This window comes from Eurosta solidaginis, unplaced genomic scaffold, assembly GCF_040869045.1.
Source record: "Eurosta solidaginis isolate ZX-2024a unplaced genomic scaffold, ASM4086904v1 ctg00001269.1, whole genome shotgun sequence".
Lineage (NCBI taxonomy): Eukaryota > Metazoa > Arthropoda > Insecta > Diptera > Tephritidae > Eurosta > Eurosta solidaginis.
In genome coordinates this window covers 141420-160533 of record NW_027137041.1, presented here as the reverse complement: position 1 = coordinate 160533, position 19114 = coordinate 141420, and the positions used below count along the sequence as shown (strand labels likewise).

The following is a 19114-nucleotide window of genomic DNA, read 5'->3' as shown; positions in this document are numbered from 1 at the left end:
TTGGCGTCAGTTATCGTGAAACAGGCATAGCTGTCGTGACTTGGTATGAAACAGTCAAAATGGATAAGGCAGTTAAGCGCCAACTAATGATGATGATAATGATGATGATGATGATGATGATGGAAATTGTAAAACGTCTAAATTCTGCACAAACCCTGAAGACCTTTAAAATAATTTATTTCCCAAATATGAATACCTCTGTTCCCTGAGCCATTTACTTCCCCAACATTAAGACAGCAAACAGTTAATCGCTTCGAAAGTTAAAAGGCTAAAGCCAACCCCATCGATACTTGTATCTTATTAAAAATAAACCTTTAACTTAATTAAACCAAAAAAAAAAAATATTTGACAATTTCCATCTTACTTTTACAGTTCACCCACTGGTACAAGTTTCGAATCAATTAGTCGGTGCGCCCGTTCTAACCGATGTCACATTGGTTTGTAATGTAGAGCATCACCGAAAGCAATCATCTATTGGCAAAGGGAAAATGGTAAGCATACAATAGAAATATAAAAAAGTTAAAACAAATTAAATTTTAAATCTGAATTACAAAGTAATACGAACAAAAGCAGAAGAATGAACTAAATCACAATCACAAAATTGTAAGCTAGAAGATTGTGAGGAAAAAAGGACAACTTGCAATCTGTCAACTTGACGCCAAAAAAACAATTTACAGCTTATTGACTTCGTGCCATGGAATAAATGAAGTTGCAACGTGCAATTTTTGGTGCTTGAGCTCTTGAGTGAATGACTACTTTCATGAACTAACTGACTCTTCCACTTAACACGTTGATCCCTGGTGCCGAGTGTCATGTTATTTTCTACGTGAAAGTTCATCGTCAGTTCTGAATGAGCTACAAAATAAACGAACAAACAAAAAACTTACTCACAAGTGACCAACGACAATTGCAAATTGCTATTGTACTCTTTTTCTATGCTTCTGGTGCTTTGTGTATTTCACTGCTTCGTTGTTTATATTATCTTTTATTTATTTTTTTGCAGAAACTAACTATTCGATTTTTTATGCAATCATTTTCACTTTTATTTAAATTTATTTTTTTTTTTTTTTTCATTTTCAGGTGAAATGATTATTGCTGGCGATCGTTATGTACTCACCGAAAAAAAGTTAATATGTATGCTACGGAAATTGTTTTGCAAATAAGACGTTTACAAACAAGTGACTTTGGTGCCTACAAATGCATATCGAAAAATAGTATTGGCGATACTGAAGGAACGATACGTTTATATGGTGAGTATATACTTGTACAATGCTCATATGCACACATCTATATATATAAAATCAAATTATGTATGTATATAACTATATATCGGGTTACGTCCTAAACCGATCGACCGATCACAACCAAGTTCGAGACATCCACTAGCGACCTTCCAATGATGGTAATAGGCTAAAAATTGTGTCGATATATAAGAAGGGGGTAGCTCCTTTCGTGCAAATGGAATCTTTGATACTACGTAACTCTGGAAGTATTCATGCTAGGACATTGGAATTCAGTAGAGTTATATGACATTAAGTCTGAACTAGACAGGTCTATTGAACATCCCACTTTTTTTCTATTGTGCTGTTTATCAATGCACACTGGTCGGTCTTACATGGAGTTGGTGGCCAAAAATATTTTCAGTAGAGATATCAACGTGAAACTTTGATCACGGCTTTACAAATATGTGAGAATTATTTTTTCATAAAATTGGTGCGGGCGATACCTTCATACCGACCCAAAACCACCCACTTTCACCGCATGCATATACATGCGCGATAGTTCGCATTGGCAAGATGTGTCAAATGCAAATACAATATTTAATAGGATTAATACAATAACAAAACAACAAACACACACAAAAGTTTACATTTGCATATCGCCGTCTGGATAAAATAATGTCGTATGTTACATGTGAGCGCATATAACATACGACAATAATTTATCATATATAATTTATCTTCTTAAAGTATTTGATTCTCATTTATGAAAGTACGAATTTTCTTACTGTGTGTGTTTTTCAATCCAAATTGGGGTGGAATATTTACAGGCGCGCTTGAAGAGCTAAGTAACATTGGATTTTTGCAGTGTTTCATAAGCTAAGCTTTCGCTGTTTATTGTTATATCAATATCCCTGCAGTCAAAAGCCAAAGTAGTCGGCAAAACATTCTAGTTCATTGACTAGAATTTGTTGGAGCTACTCATGCTAATTGGTGTTTGAATAGTTCATTGCCTGGAATTTTTCGAGGTTATTTATACTAGTCAGTTTTTGAATAGTTTATTGACTATAGTTTTGTGGCGTTATTGATACCTAGTAGTATTTCATATGGAATTTATCTGTCGAACTCGATAAAATGTGCTCATGGTTTCTGCCGGCAATTCGCAATACAGTTAACAAGGCTAGATTTCATACAAATCAACAGGCACATAAACACAAACACGCGCACATGCCACCTCACCGTTGCCTCTGCTCTGCATATTAAAGAAGCCATTAAAAGGGCTAAGCCTTTTAAATCGTTATACCTAGACGGAATAGCTATGCTGATGCTAAAATTCCTTGGTCATAAGCGCACCAGCTACCTTACGCGTGTGTTTTATTTGTCATTTAAGCACTTGTCATTTCAGAATAATAAAGAATGGCAAGAATAATCTCAATAACAAAGCACGGAAATTCAGCTAACGATGGTGAGTCGTATCTACCGATGTCATTCATTTAGAGACAAATATTCTGTTAGCCAGCCAACAGCATGCCTTCCGTAAAATACATATGACTACCACCGCGTCAAACGCCATTAACACCCATATATATTTCGGACTAAACCAACCAAAATTCCATCATGGGACGGTGCTCGTGGCACTTAAATTGCCAAAAGCTTTTGGCATATTCAACCACACTAATCTCAGCCGGTTGATCCAGATTAACGTAAGGAGGTCCTAATCCTAATCCACACTAATTCGGGAAATATCATCGCGAGGGCGCGCCCAGAGAAAACCAATTGTGTAAAGCAATATGAGTCTATCTCGCTAATTAATTACACGTTTAAAATAATGTTGATTAAATAATCGGCCTCTTATTATTTTGTTATACGTAGATTAGGTTGGGTCGATTTATTAACCGATATCGCGCCATTGATTTTTCGATAGGATTTGGACTCAGAAAAAAAGTTCTACTACGCATACCCAAAAAAATAATTTTCGAGCCTGCGAAAAAAATGGCGAAAGGGTCAATTTTTCGACCAAATCACTCCCCAAAACCCAAAAAATATTTTTTTTTTTTCAAAAAAAAACTGTTATCGCCAACGTTTTTACAACAGTTTTTTGAAAAAAAAAAATTATTTTTTTTTTGTGTTTTGCGGAGTGTTTTGAAAAATTGGCCGTTTCGCCATTTTTTTTTTTCGGTTAACTTTCGTCCATACAAATAATGTAGATATTAAATTTGTAAATAACAAAGATCTTTATATGAATAAATATTTGTGATTAGTTTATATTTTACTTTTTTTGTAGAAATGGAGAGGCCTGGAAAGAAAACCCAAAGAGAAGATGACAATGAGGTCACGGTGAGTTTGTGTCTGATGAATGTAAACAAAGTGTATACATAGATACATGTATTTACATATACTCGTATGGCTGATTCCACGAAAGTTCAGCCACCATAATCACATACTTCTATGTTATCATATTTTCCAAGGTTTTTTTGTTTTTTTTTTTTCAAAAAATAGTTCACACGTATTTTTTTTTTATTTTGGCAAAAAAAGTTGTTACCGCTTTCTACGATTTTTTGAAATTGGGAGTCACTTACTCAGATACATGACCACTAGTTTCAAGTGCAAATATCTAAAAAACAAAAACCCGTTGATACCTGAAAAATTTGTGCAGAACCTAAAACTTTACATTTTTCACCAAAACAAAAAGCTTTAACAATTTTTTAGATCATTGTGGTAAAAAGTGGAGTAAAAATGCCAAATTGTATGATCAGCAAGACTTATTCAGGGATCAACTAATTTTATACTCAGTTGAGCAGAGATCACAGAGTATATTAAGTCTGATTGGATAACGGTTGGTTGTACATATATAAAGGAATCGAGATAGATATAGACTTCCATTTATCAAAATAATCAGGATCGAAAAAAAATTTGATTGAGCCATGTCCGTCCGTCCGTCCGTCCGTTAACACGATAACTTGAGTAAATTTTGAGGTATCTTGATGAAATTTGGTATGTAGATTCCTGAGCACTCATCTCAGATCGCTATTTAAAATGAACGATATCGGACTATAACCACGCCCACTTTTTCGATATCGAAAATTTCGAAAAATCGAAAAAGTGTGATAATTCATTATAAAAGACAGATAAAGCGACGAAACTTGGTAGATGAGTTGAACTTATGACGCAGAATAGAAAATTAGTAAAATTTTTGACAATGGGCGTGGCACCGCCCACTTTTAAAAGAAGGTAATTTAAAAATTTTGCAAGCTGTAATTTGGCAGTCGTTGAAGATATCATGATGAAATTTGGCAGGAACATTACTCCTATTACTATATGTACGCTTAATAAAAATTAGCAAAATCGGAGAAGGACCACGCCCACTTTAAAAAAAAAATTTTTTTAAAGTAAAATTTTAACAAAAAATTTAATATCTTTACAGTATATAAGTAAATTATGTCAACATTCAACTCCAGTAATGATGTGGTGCAACAAAATACAAAAATAAAAGAAAATTTCAAAATGGGCGTGGCTCCGCCCTTTTTCATTTAATTTGTCTAGGATACTTTTAACGCCATAAGTCGAACAAAAATTAACCAATCCTTTTGAAATTTGGTAGGGGCATAGATTTTATGACACTAACTGTTTTCTGTAAAAATGGGCGGAATCGGTTAATGCCACGCCCAGTTTTTATACACAGTCGTCCGTCTGTCCTTCCGCATGGCCGTTAACACGATAACTTGAGCAAAAATCGACATATCTTTAATGAACTTAGTTCACCTGCTTACTTGAACTCACTTTATCTTGGTACAAAAAATGAACGAAATCCGACTATGACCACGCCCACTTTTTCGATATCGAAAATTCATATTTCGAAAAATATACCATAATTCTATACCAAATACGAAAAAAGGGATGAAATATGGTAAGGTAATTGGATTGTTTTATTGACGCGAAATATAACTTTAGAAAAAACTTTATAAAATGGTTGTGACACCTACCATATTAAGTATAAGAAAATGAAAAAGTTCTGCAGGGCAAAATAAAAAACCCTTAAAATCTTGGCAGGTATTACATATATAAATAAATTAGCGGTATCCAACAGATAATGTTCTGGGTCACCCTGGTCCACATTTTGGTCGATATCTGGAAAACGCTTTCACATACACAACTACAACCACTCCCTTTTAAAACCCTCATTAATACCTTAAATTTGATACCCATATCGTACAAACACATTCTAGAGTCAGCCCTGGTCCACCTTTGTGGCGATATTTCGAAACGGCGTCCACCTATAGAACTAAGGCCTACTCTCTTTTAAAATACTCATTAACACCTTTCGTTTGATGCCCATATTGTACAAACAAATTCTAGGGTCACCCCTGGTCCACCTTTATGGCGATATCTCGAAACGGCGTCCACCTATGGAACTAAGGATTACTCCCTTTTAAAATACTCATTAACACCTTTCTTTTGATACCCATATTGTACAAACAAATTGTAAGGTCACCCCTGGTCCACCTTTATGGCGATATCTCGAAACGGCGTCCACCTATGGAACTAAGGATTACTCCCTTTTAAAATACTCATTAACACCTTTCATTTGATACCCATATCGTACAAACGCATTCTAGAGTCACCCCTGGTCCAGCTTTATGGCGATATCTCGAAAAGGCGACCACCTATACAACAACCACCACTCCCTTTTAAAACCCACATTAATACCTTTAATTTGATACCCATATCGTACAAACACATTCTAGAGTCACCCCTGGTCCACTTTTATGGCGATATTTCGAAACGGCATCCACCTATAGAACTAAGGCCCACTCCCTTTTAAAATACTCATTAAAACCATTCGTTTGATGCCCATATTGTACAAACAAATTCTAGGGTCACCCCTGGTCCACCTTTATGGCGATATCTCGAAACGGCGTCCACCTATGGAACTAAGGATTACTCCCTTTTAAAATACTCATTAACACCTTTCATTTGATACCCATATTGCACAAACGAATTCTAGAGTCACCCCTGGCCCACCTTTATGGCGATATATCGAAACGGCGTCCACCTATGGAACTAAGGATTACTCCCTTTTAAAATACTCATTAACACCTTTCATTTGATACCCATATCGTACAAACGCATTCTAGAGTCAACCCTGATCCACCTTTATGGCTATATCCCTAAATGGCGTCCACCTATAGAACTATGGCCCACTCCCTCATAAAATACTCTTTAATGCCTTTAATTTGATACGCATGTCATACAAACACATTCCAGGGTCTCCCTCGGTTCATTTTCCTACATGGTTATTTTCTCTTATGTTGTCACCATAGCTCTCAACTGAGTATGTAATGTTCGGTTACACCCGAACTTAACCTTCCTTACCTGTTTTTAGTTATTTTGATCTTGAAACTGGCGCGGTCATGTAATAGAGTACGAGATCCTTAATTTTAAAAATTCGACGAAAGGGGGAAACATTTTTTTCCATAAAATTATAAATACATACGTGTCAACTAATTTTTTACAAATTACATGGAAAAAATGATAACTGTGAAATTTGGGATTATGGTGGATGGGCTTTAGTGAAATCAGCCTAACATAAATAGTGTGGCCAAAAAAAAATATTTGTTTTCTGTTGGTATGGCGAAATTATTGCTTAAGACATTCAAAAATATAGTTTATAAAAATTTTAGCTTTCTTTTTTAATGCTTAGAGGCGCCTCATCGCGACTTAAGTTTTTCCATAAAAATCGTGTGGGGAATCACATACAATTTTAAATTGAAGTTTTAAACTCGAATAACTACTAAATGCGTCAACTTAGCAAGAAATCTTGTCTGACCTTCATGTAGACTAATAAATTCAATTTAATAATATTATTGATTTGGGTGCTAAAACTTGGAGTCCTGGTACACTTTTTATAAAAACTTCATAATTACCTAAACGATTTGCACAGAAAAACTGCAATCGCCATGAAATCAAATTATTTTCCAAAGGCAACGTATTTCAGAATTCGTTTCAAAAACGTGCTATCCTGGATTTCGTTGAAGGACGCACTATTCAGCGCTTGTTGCAAAAATGACCTATTTTAATACGTTTTGACCTTAGATAGAGCGTTTATGAAAAAAAAAATTATGTTGGTCGTTCTTTACCGAAATTCTGAGATAAGATGTTTTTAAAAAAGGGTTCTGAAGTACGGCATTTTTGGAAAATATTCAACGATAGTGTTTTCGAACTGGCAACATAGCGAGAGATATTCCACAGAACAGTCGAAATGTGATATCTTTTATTAACCCTTATCCATTTGCTATCCGAAAGCGATTAACATCTATCAACTATTTTGTTCTATCCTGCAATCTGGATTCCACAAAAACGAAGCCTCGTACAAAGAGAGCCGACACGAAGATGGCTCATGAAATCAAAATGGTTGGCTTTACAAAGAGCGGGGCAGCGGTACGGAGCCAGGAAGTGGATGTCGGTCGATAAACATTTATCATAATACAATATTACTGCTATTTATAACGCTACTCGTAACGTTTGCGACGTAAGCGCGAAGAGCAACAATTACAACTGCTACAACAACAAAACAACGGTAAGAAGACATAACCCAAGTAATTTGTAGCTGGAGCATTCGTTAGTGTTCAAACAAAGCAAGAAAATTATATAATTAGGAAATACAAAATATAAGCAAATAAAAACAGCTATTGATTCAGTAAACAATTTAAATAAACGTAAACGAATTGGAGCATAACGGCATTAGCAAAAATAAAAAAAAAAAATAAAAAATCAAACAAAAACAAGTAAGGAAGGCTAAGTTCGGGTGTAACCGTACATTACATACTCAGCTAAGAGCTTTGGAGACAAAATAAGGGAAAATCACCATTTAGCAAAATGAACCTAGGGTAACCCTGGAATGGGCCATAGTTCTATAGGTGGACGTCATTTCGGGATATCGTCATAAGGGTGGACCAGGGGTGACTCTAGAATTTGTTTTGTACAATATGGGTATAAAATTAAAAGTATTAATGAGGGTTTTAAAAGGGAGTAGCCCTTAGTTGTATATGTGAAGACGTTTTCGAGATATCGACCAAAATGTGGACCAGGGTGACCCAGAACATCTTCGGTCGGGTACCGCTAATTTATTTATATATGTAATACCACGATACTGTTCCTGTCAAGATTCCAAGTGCTTTTGATTTCGCCCTACAGAACTTTTTCATTTTCTTCTACTTAATATGGTATGTGTGACACCTATTTACAAAGCTTTTTCCAAAGTTATGTTTTACGTCAATAAATCGATCAAATTACCATGTTTCATCCCTTTTTTCATATTTGGTATAGAACCATGGCATTTTTTTAATTTTCGTAATTTTTGATATCGGATAAGTGCGCGTGGTCATAGTCGGATTTCGGCCAAATTTAATACCAAGATAAAGTGACTTCATATAAGTACGTGAACTGAGTTTAGTTAAGATATATCGTTTTTTGCGCAAGTTATCGTGTTAACGGCCGAGCGGAAGGACATACGGTCGACTGTGTATAAAAGCTGGGCGTGGCTTCAAAACCGATTTCGCCCATTTTCACAGAAAATAGTTGTCGTCATAGAATCTATGTCCCTACCAAATTTCACAAGGATTGGTAAATTTTTTTTCGACTTATGGCATTAAAAGTATTCTAGACGAATTAAATGAAAAAGGGTGGAGTTACGCCCATTTTGAAATTTTCTTTTATCTTTGTAATTTGTTGCACTATATCATTACTGGAGTCGAATGTTGACATAATTTACTTTTATACTGTAAAAATATTAAATTTTTTGTGACTTTAAAACAATTTTTTTTTAAGTGGGCGTGTTCGTCATCCGATTTCGCTAATTTTTATTTAGCAGACATATAGTAATAGGAGTAACGTGCCTACCAAATATCATTATGATATCTTCAACGACTGAAAAATTACAGCTTGCAAAACTTTTAAATTACCTTCTTTTAAAATTGGGCGGTGCCACGCCCATTGCCCAAAATTTTTCTAATTTTCTCTTTTGCGTCATAAGGTCAACGCACCTACCAAGTTTTATCGCTTTATCCGTCTTTGGTAATGATTTATCGCACTTTATCGGTTTTTCGAAATTTTCAATATCGAAAAAGTGGGCGTGGTTGTAGTCCGATTCCTTTCATTTTAAATAGCGATCTGATATGAGCGCCCAGGAACCTACATACCATCAAGATACCTCAAAATTTACTCAAGTTATCGTGTTTACGAACGGAAGGAGGGACGGACGGACGGACATAGCTAAATGAATTTATTTTTTCGCCCAGATCATTTTGATATATAGAAGTCTATATCTATCTCCATTACTTTATGCCGTTACGGATTGCCGTTATGCGAACAAAATTAATATACTCTGTGAGCTCTGCTCAATTGAGTATAAAAACAAATATGTAATCAAAATTGAAGCAAAAAATATAAAAATAGATAAATAGAAATGTGAATATTAATAAAATAATATTGATTATGCATGTTTACGATACGCGGCATATTATAAAGAGCATAAATAATATGGAAAAATGATTAAAGCCATATAAGTATGTGTCTATGATAAAGATATTTCAAACACTCAAAAAAAAAACCAAAATAAAAAGCTCAAAATAGTATTACAACAGAAAAAATATTTGCATAAAATATTCATGGAAATTTCATTGCTAGCTAAAAGCCAACGAAAGTGAAATGCATTTCATGTTCATGCAAAAAGCAAAAAAATAAAAATTAATATATCAAATTTGACATGAAAAATCATTCATGCAGTGCATAAAACCATATATGTATATATGTAGTAACATGTTGCAATCCAGCAGTGAAAACAAAGATACTCAAAGCAAATGATAATTGGAGCGCTGAAGGAATAAAAGCTCAAGTATGCATATACTGCCAAAATTCAAAACTCAAGAAATATTTAGCTCGAGTAAATTATTTTGAATAAGTTTCTTAAACTCAACTAAATGCAGCTTCTCCGAGATCGCCATATATATACATACTAGCAGACCCGACAGACGTTGTTCTGCCCTAAATTTCGTCTATCTGCATACATTTTAATAAGCTTTTTCAGTCTAACTCTGCCCTACCCCTCTATACTTTTTCCTAATCTTTTTATTCACTGCTCCCTCCGTCTTTTTCGATTCATCTATCTCCATCTGCGTCTCATTCTATCTCTTTCTCAGTCTCCTTCTCTCTTTTCTCTTCTCTCAATTTTTTCTCATTCTTCTTCATCTCTTATTGCCAGTCCCAGTGGGTGGTATGTATTTTGTTCCAGTCCCATTCCGAGTCTCAGTTCCAGTCCCACTCCGAGTCTCAGTCTCAGTCCCAGTCGTCCTAATCCCAGTCCGTCTCTGGTATACTTCCCGGAAAAAAGCATCGTAAATACTAATATAGGCAAATTTATATACGAAATTTCAGGCAAATCGAATAGGACGTATGTAAATAGGTATGTGGGTATTATTAATTCTTGTCTTTATTTCGGCTTCGCATGCATATTTATCAGTTTTGCCAGGTTGATGCGACTAAATCGAATATCACAATGAACTTTAAAACTCTCTGCAACAGCTTTCATTTGATATCCATAATACACACACATTCTATGGGTCCACGTTTTGGCCTATATCTCGAGACGCTAGTCACTCAGCGGTGTAAAACTTACTCTGTATTATAGCACACATCAACAACTTCAATTTGACACCCATAATCTAAAAACACATCCTAGTGTTACCCTGATCCACGTTTTGGCCTATATCTAGACCCTAGTCACCAATAGGTATGAAAACTACCCTGTACTAAAGTACTCATCAACAGCTTCAATTTGATACCCAAACTGTAAAAACATTGTCTAGGCGTTCACGTGCCCACGTTTGGCCTACATCTCCAGACCCAAGTCACCAATAGGTATGAAAACTACCCTCTACTAAAGCACTCATCAACAGCTTTCATTTGTTATCCATATTCTATAAACAGAGAATAGGCCAAAAGATATAGGCCAAAACGTGAACCCGTATACACCTAGAATGTGCTTTTACATTATGGGTATCAAATTGAAGCTGTTGCTGTATTCTTTAGTATAGAGTAAGTTTTACACCGCTCGTTGACTAGGGTCTCGAGATATAGGCCAACACATGGACCCGGATGCCCCAAGAATGTGTGTGTATTATGGATATCAGATGAGAGCTCTTGCTGAGAGCTGTAAAGTAAGTAGTGATATTCGATTTAGCCGCATCAACCTGGCAAAACTGATAAATATGCATGCGAAGCCTAAATAAAGACATGAATTAATAATACCCACATACTTATTTATATACGTCGTATTCGATTTTCCTGAAATTTGGTATATAAGTTTGCCTATATTAGTATTTACGATGCTTTTTTCCGGGAAGTAGGACTGGGACTGAGACTAAGACTGAGACTCGGAGTGGGACTGGGACTGAGACTCGGAATGGGACTGGAACAAAATACATACCACCCTCTGGGACTGGCAATAAGATATGAAGAAGAATGAGAAAAACTTGAGAGAAGAGAAAAGAGAGAAGGAGAAGGAGGCTGAGAAAGTATGAGACGAAGGTGGTGATAGATGAAGCGAAAAATACGCAGGGAGGAGTGAATACAAAGATTAGGAAAAAGTGTAGAGGGGCGAGGGCAGAGTTAGACGGAAAAAACTAATTAAAATGTATGCAGATAGACCAAATTTAGGGCAGAACAACGTCTGCCGGGTCTGCCAATTATTATATAAATAAGTACAAATACATGTGTATCATACAGATATAAACACATAAACGTATCATTTAATTATTAGATATATATGGGCATATGTATGTAAGAAAATTTATTAAACTTTTTTTCTTATTTTGAAGCCACGTATGGAAGTCAGATAAATGAAAATATGCAACCAAATACAAACATAATTGCTAATAGATACGCATATGGCTATGTGTGTATGTGCAAGTAAATATATATACATATATAGCCAACATTTATGCAAAGTTTTAGTTATTGTAAATAATGTTGATACTTATAAAGAAAGGGAAAATTATTATTAATATTAAATGAAAAATTGTAGAGATAAATAAATTTATAAAAAAATATATTTAACACAATAAATTAAGATACAGTATACATAAACAAATGTGCGATATGGAATAAAATAATATGAATAAAACACTAAAAAAAAAACAAATATTATAAAATAATGCAGGTTTAATTAGTTTCCCATTAGTAACAAGGTAAGTATTTCAGGAAGGACAGCTAAGAAATATTTTGTAAATTTTTAGTCGAAAATGTGAGAATACGGATCTTGTCTCTTTATTAACGTAACATGATAAGACTTTTTTCAAGTCAAATAAACCTTTTTTAAAATTAAGTGGAACAACTTTCAAATGAAATTAAGCTTTTTCAAGTCAAATGAAACTTTTTTCAAGTCACATGAATTTTATTTTATTTTTATTTTTAAACGGTTTTATTTAGCTTGACATGACAGGCCGGCTGCATGGCCGTTGTGAAAGAATTTTGTAATTAAAATTTAAGTAACTTCCCGATAAGCTACATGCTTGAAAATTGGAATATAGTTCAGAACCGATGACAATGCAATAAAAAAAAAATCGTCGCTCGGTGGCGCAAGGATCGAGATATTCACAAAAATGTTTGTGATCCGATTTGTCTCATATTTGGAACACATAATACATACAAGAATAGAAAGCGGTCTGCGAAAAAAATCGCCGCTAGGTGGCGCAAGGGTCGAGATATTCACAAAAATCGTATTTGTGGTCCGATGTGGCTCATATGTGGACACATAATACATACAAGAATAGAAACCGATCTATGAAAAAATTCGCCGCTAGGTGGCGCAAAGATCGAGATATTCAAAAGAATCGTATTTGTGGTTCGATTTGGTCCATATTTGGAACACATAATACATACATGAATAGAAAGCGACTTATGATGTCCGATTTGGCTCACATTTGGAACAAATATTACATACAGTCCAGTAGAATCGACATCAAAATATATTGGAGTTAGAGGAGTGACAAGCATACGTGGCGCACAGTCGAGTAAAGTCTTTGCCAGGATTATGTATTGAGAACTTAGATTGAAACAACTCGTCAGGAAAGAGTCCCTGTAATAATGACTCACTAAATGAACTAAATAGAATGAGAAATAATAGGCATTAAATAACGACTAAAAACTTGAAAATAAAATAATTAAAAAAAATTTTTTTAGTTAAACGGTTTTATTGAAAACAATACTTACATGAAGTAATAATACTAAAAGTTAGAAAATAATTAGGTAGGTCAAATTTCTATTGATAATCATATATAAGACCAACTGAACCTTAATCAGGTTATGCTACGCCTCACATTTTTAGAAATTTCACGCGCCCAACGCTTTTATTTAATTGTCTGATCAACGCCCTAGATTGATGATTAGTGTGATGACTAGTACCTAGGACCTACCGAATTATTTTCTAGCTTTTAGTATTATTACTTCATGTAAGTATTGTTTTCAATAACTAACAATTTTTTTTTTTGCATTTCAAGTGAAACTATTTTCAAATCAAATGGACCGTTCCTTAAAACAAATGAACGAGTCAAAAAAACAAATTTTCAAGTCAAATGAACCCGTTTTATGTCAAATGAAACTTTTTCAAGTCAAACAAAAAATTATCCAAGTCAAATCAGCCCGTTTTGATGTCAAATGAAACTTTTTTCTAGTCAGATGAAACTGTTTTTAAATCAAATGAAAATTTTTCAAGTCAAATGCAACTTCTTTCAGTTCAAATTAAAACTAAAAACTTTTTTACGAATCCAATAAAACTTTTTTCATGTCAAATGAAACTTTTTTTTACGTCAAATGGAACTTTTCATGTTAAATAAAACTTTTTTGAATCAAATGAAACTTTTTAAGGACAAATGAAACTTTTTTTAAATCAAATTAAACTTTTTTCACTTGAAACTTTTTATACTCAGTTGAGCAGAGCTCACAGAGTATATTAAGTTTGATTGGATAACGGTTGGTTGTACATATATAAAGGAATCGAGATAGATATAGACTTCCATATATCAAAATAATCAGGATCGAAAAAAAATTTGATTGAGCCATGTCCGTCCGTCCGTCCGTCCGTCCGTCCGTCCGTCCGTCCGTCCGTCCGTCCGTCCGTCCGTTAACACGATAACTTGAGTAAATTTTGAGGTATCTTGATGAAATTTGGTATGTAGGTTCCTGAGCACTCATCTCAGATCGCTATTTAAAATGAACGATATCGGACTATAACCACGCCCACTTTTTCGATATCGAAAATTTAGAAAAACCGAAAAAGTGCGATAACTCATTACAAAAGACAGATAAAGCGACGAAACTTGGTAGATGGGTTGACGTTATGACGCAGAATAGAAAATTAGTAAGATTTTGGACAATGGGCGTGGCACCGCCCACTTTTACAAGAAGGTAATTTAAAAGTTTTGCAAGCTGTAATTTGGCAGTCGTTGAAGATATCATGATGAAATTTGGCAGGAACGTTACTACTATCACTCTATATGTGCTAAATAAAAATTAGCAAAATTGGATGAAGAACACGCCCACTTTTTAAAAAAAAATTTTTTTAAATTCAAATTTTAACAAAAAATTTAATATCTTTACTGTATATAAGTAAATTAAGTCAAAATTCAACTCCAGTAATGATATGATGCAACAAAATACAAAAATAAAAGAAAATTTCAAAATGGGCGTGGCTCCGCCCATTTTCATTTAGTTTGTCTAGAATACTTTTATTGCCATAAGTCGAACAAAAATTTACCAATCCTTCTCAAATTTTGTAGGAGCATAGATTCTATGACGGTAACTGTTCTCTGTGAAAATGGGCGAAATCGGTGGAAGCCACGCCCAGTTTTTATAGACAGTCCACCGTCTGTCCTTCCGCTCGGCCATTAACACAATAACTTGAGCAAAATCCGATATATCTTTACTAAACTTAGCCCACGTACTTACCTGAGCTCACTTTTTCTTGGTATAAAAAATGGGCGAAATCTGACCATAACCACGCCCACTTTATCGATATCGAAAATTACGAAAAATGAAAAAAATGCCATAATTCTATACCAAATTCGAAAAAAGTGATGAAACATGGTAACTGGATTGGTTTATTGACGCAAAATATAACTTTGGAAAAAACTTTGTAAAATGGGTGTTACACCTACCATATTAAGTAGAAGAAAATGAAAAAGTTCTACAAGGCGAAATCAACAGCCCTTGGAATCTTGGCAGGAATACTGTTAGTGGTATTGCATGTATAAATAAATTAGCAGTACCCGACAGATGATTTTCTGGATCACCTGGTCCACATTTTGGTCGATATCGCGAGAACGCCTTCACATATACATCTAAGGGCCAATCGCTTTTAAAACCCTCATTAATACCTTTAATTTGATATCCATATCGTACAAAAATATACCAGAGTCACCCCTGTCCCACCCTAATGGCGATATCTCGAAAAGGCGTCCACCTATAGACCTAATGCCCCCTCCCTCTTAAAATACTCAGTAACACCTTTCGTTTGATACCCATATCGTACAAATATTCTAGAGTCACCCCTGGCCCACCCTAATGGCGATATCTCGAAAAGTAGTCCACCTATAGACCTAGTGTCCACTCCCTCTTAAAATGCTTAGTAACACCTTTCGTTTGATACCCATATCGTACAAACATTCTAGAGTCACCCCTGGCCCACCCTAATGGCGATATCTCAAAAAGGCGTCCACCTATAGACCTAATGCCCACTCCCTCTTAAAATGCTCAGTAACAGCTTTCGTTTGATACCCATATCGTACAAACATTCTAGAGTCACACCTGGCCCACCCTAATGGCGATATTTCGAAAAGGCGTCCACCTATAGAACTAAGGATTACTCCCTTTTAAAATACTCATTACCACCTTTCATTTGATACCCATATCGTAGAAACACATTCTAGAGTCACCCTGGCCCACCCTAATGGCGATATCTCGAAAAGGCGTCCACCTATAGACCTAATGTCCACTCCCTCTTAAAATGCTCAGTAACACCTTTCGTTTGATACACATATCGTACAAACATTCTAGAGTCACCCCTGGCCCACCCTAATGGCGATATCTCGAAAAGGCGTCCACCTATAGACCTAATGTCCACTCCCTCTTAAAATGCTCAGTAACACCTTTCGTTTGATACCCATATCGTACAAACATTCTAGAGTCACCCCTGTCCCACCCTAATGGCGATATCTCGAAAAGGCGTCCACCTATAGACCTAATGCCCACTCCCTCTTAAAATGCTCAGTAACACCTTTCGTTTGATACCCATATCGTACAAACATTCTAGAGTCACACCTGGCCCACCCTAATGGCGATATCTCGGAAAGGCGTCCACCTATAGAACTAAGGATTACTCCCTTTTAAAATACTCATTACCACCTTTCATTTGATACCCATATCGTCCAAACACATTCTAGAGTCACCCTGGCCCACCCTAATGGCGATATCTCGAAAAGGCGTCCACCTATAGACCTAATGCCCACTCCCTCTTAAAATGCTCAGTAACACCTTTCGTTTGATACCCATACCGTACAAACATTCTAGAGTCACCCTTGGTCCAGCTTTATGGCGATATCTCGAAAAGGCGTCCACCTATAGAACTAAGGATTACTCCCTTTTAAAATACTCCTTACCACCTTTCATTTGATACCCATATCGTACAAACACATTCTAGAGTCACCCCTGGCCCACCCTAATGGCGATATCTCGAAAAGGCGTCCACCTATAGACCTAATGCCCACTCCCTCTTAAAATGCTCAGTAACACCTTTCGTTTGATACCCATATCGTACAAACATTCTAGAGTCATGGCGATATCTCGAAAGGGCGTCCACCTATAGACCTAATGCCCACTCCCTCTTAAAATGCTCAGTAACACCTTTCGTTTGATGCACATATCGTACAAACACATTCTAGAGTCACCCCTGGCCCACCCTAATGACGATATCTCGAAAAGGCGTCCACCTATAGACCTCATGCCCTTTCCCTCTTAAAATGCTCAGTAACACCTTTCGTTTGATACCCATACCGTACAAACATTCTAGAGTCACCCCTGGCCCACCCTAATGGCGATATCTCGAAAAGGCGTCCACCTATAGACCTAATGCCCACTCCCTCTTAAAATGCTCAGTAACACCTTTCATTTGATTCCCATATCGTACAAACACATTCTAGAGACACCCCTGGTCCACCTTTATGGCGATATCTCGAAACGGCGTCCACCTATGGAACTAAGGATCACTCCTTTTCAAAATACTCATTAACAGCTTTCATTTGATACCCATATCGTACAAACACATTATAGAATCACCCCTGGTCCACCTTAATGGGGACATCTCGAAAAGGCGTCCACCGATAGACCTAAGGCCCACTCCCTCTTAAAATGCTCAGTAACACCTTTCATTTGATACCCATATCGTACAAACAAATTCTAGAGTCAGCCCTGGTCTACCTTTATGGCGATATCCCTAAATGGCGTTCATCCATAGAACTATGGCCTACTCTCTCTTAAAATACTCTTTAATACCTTTCATTTGATACACATGTTATACAACCACATTCCAGGGTTACCCCAGATTGATTTTCCTTATTTTGTCTCCATAGCTCTCAACTGAGTATGTTATGTTCGGTTACACCCGAACTTAGCCTTCCTTACTTGTTTCTTATCAAATGGAACTTATTCAATGTAAATAAAACTTGTTTCGAATCAAATTCAACTTTTTAAGGAAAACTTTTTCAAAAAACTTAAATCTTTTTCAAGTCAAATGAAACTTTTAACTTTCAATAAAACTTTTTTCCAATCAAATTAAATTTCATGACAAATGTAATTTTTTTCGAATCAAATGAAACTTTCTTAAAATTATTTAATATAAAACCTTTTTCAAGACAAATGAGTTTTTTATTGAAATCAAGTGAAACTTTTTCAAAATCAAATAATTTATTATTTTTTTCAAATCAACTAAATTCGATTTTTTATTTTTAATAATTTGAAAAAAACAATTTTGTAAATATTGTAACTGAAACAATGCAAATCAATCGCAAAACTACTTTCACAATTTTCGACCATGTTTTAGATTTTTCTGAATTTTTTTTAGTGTGTAGCTTTGTAGTGCAATGAGTTTACGCCTAACAAATCACAAGTTATAAGTCTCGGCAAATATGCATTTATTTTTGAATTTCTTTTTTCTTCCACGGGGGTTTCAGATTTTCTTCCTTTGTACTAAATAAAACTACGCGTTTTGAAAGTTTCATATCGTAAAAGTTTAATTTTGTAAGTTCCTAATAAAAAGTTAAAAATGTTGATATCAAATTTTTTAATTCGTTGAATCGATGTTTATTTTGTTTTAAGTACTCAGCAAGGCGTATCCTGAGAATATAGTCTATAGTAATTATACTAATCAGGAGTGGAACTTTATATCCGATTCCGCGCTAACAATTGAGCAGATCATCGACAAGTCCTCATCTGCAGGCAGGCTCACTGTCGACGGCACTTACTTTGCAAAGCTCCTGATGCTTGTATCTAAACATCTCTGGACGTCATAATCGTTCTCACATTGCTTTAAGCGGGTTGTGGATTATAGTTTTCCTCGTCATCGAATGAGGATTGCCATAAGGCCAATTGACTTTATGACCTTTTTAAGTGTGACTTAATGGCCACTAAAGAAATTTTGGTTTGACTTCTTAAACATATCAAGAAAAATACCATAAACCTAGCACTAAAATAAAATTGCCAGGCTAAGACTCCAGCTATTAGGAGTGATACAGCTGTCAGATCTAGAAACAGCAAGTGGCTTAAGTCCTAGGAAGCTTCTAGTATTT

General features: G+C 35.4%; 1 pseudogene; it reads left to right on the top strand.

Annotated features, from left to right (window-relative positions):
• LOC137236042 (lachesin-like) overlaps positions 1-10353 on the top strand; it is a 59850-nt pseudogene extending 49497 nt beyond the window's left edge.
• The last annotated feature ends 8761 nt before the right edge of the window (positions 10354-19114 follow it).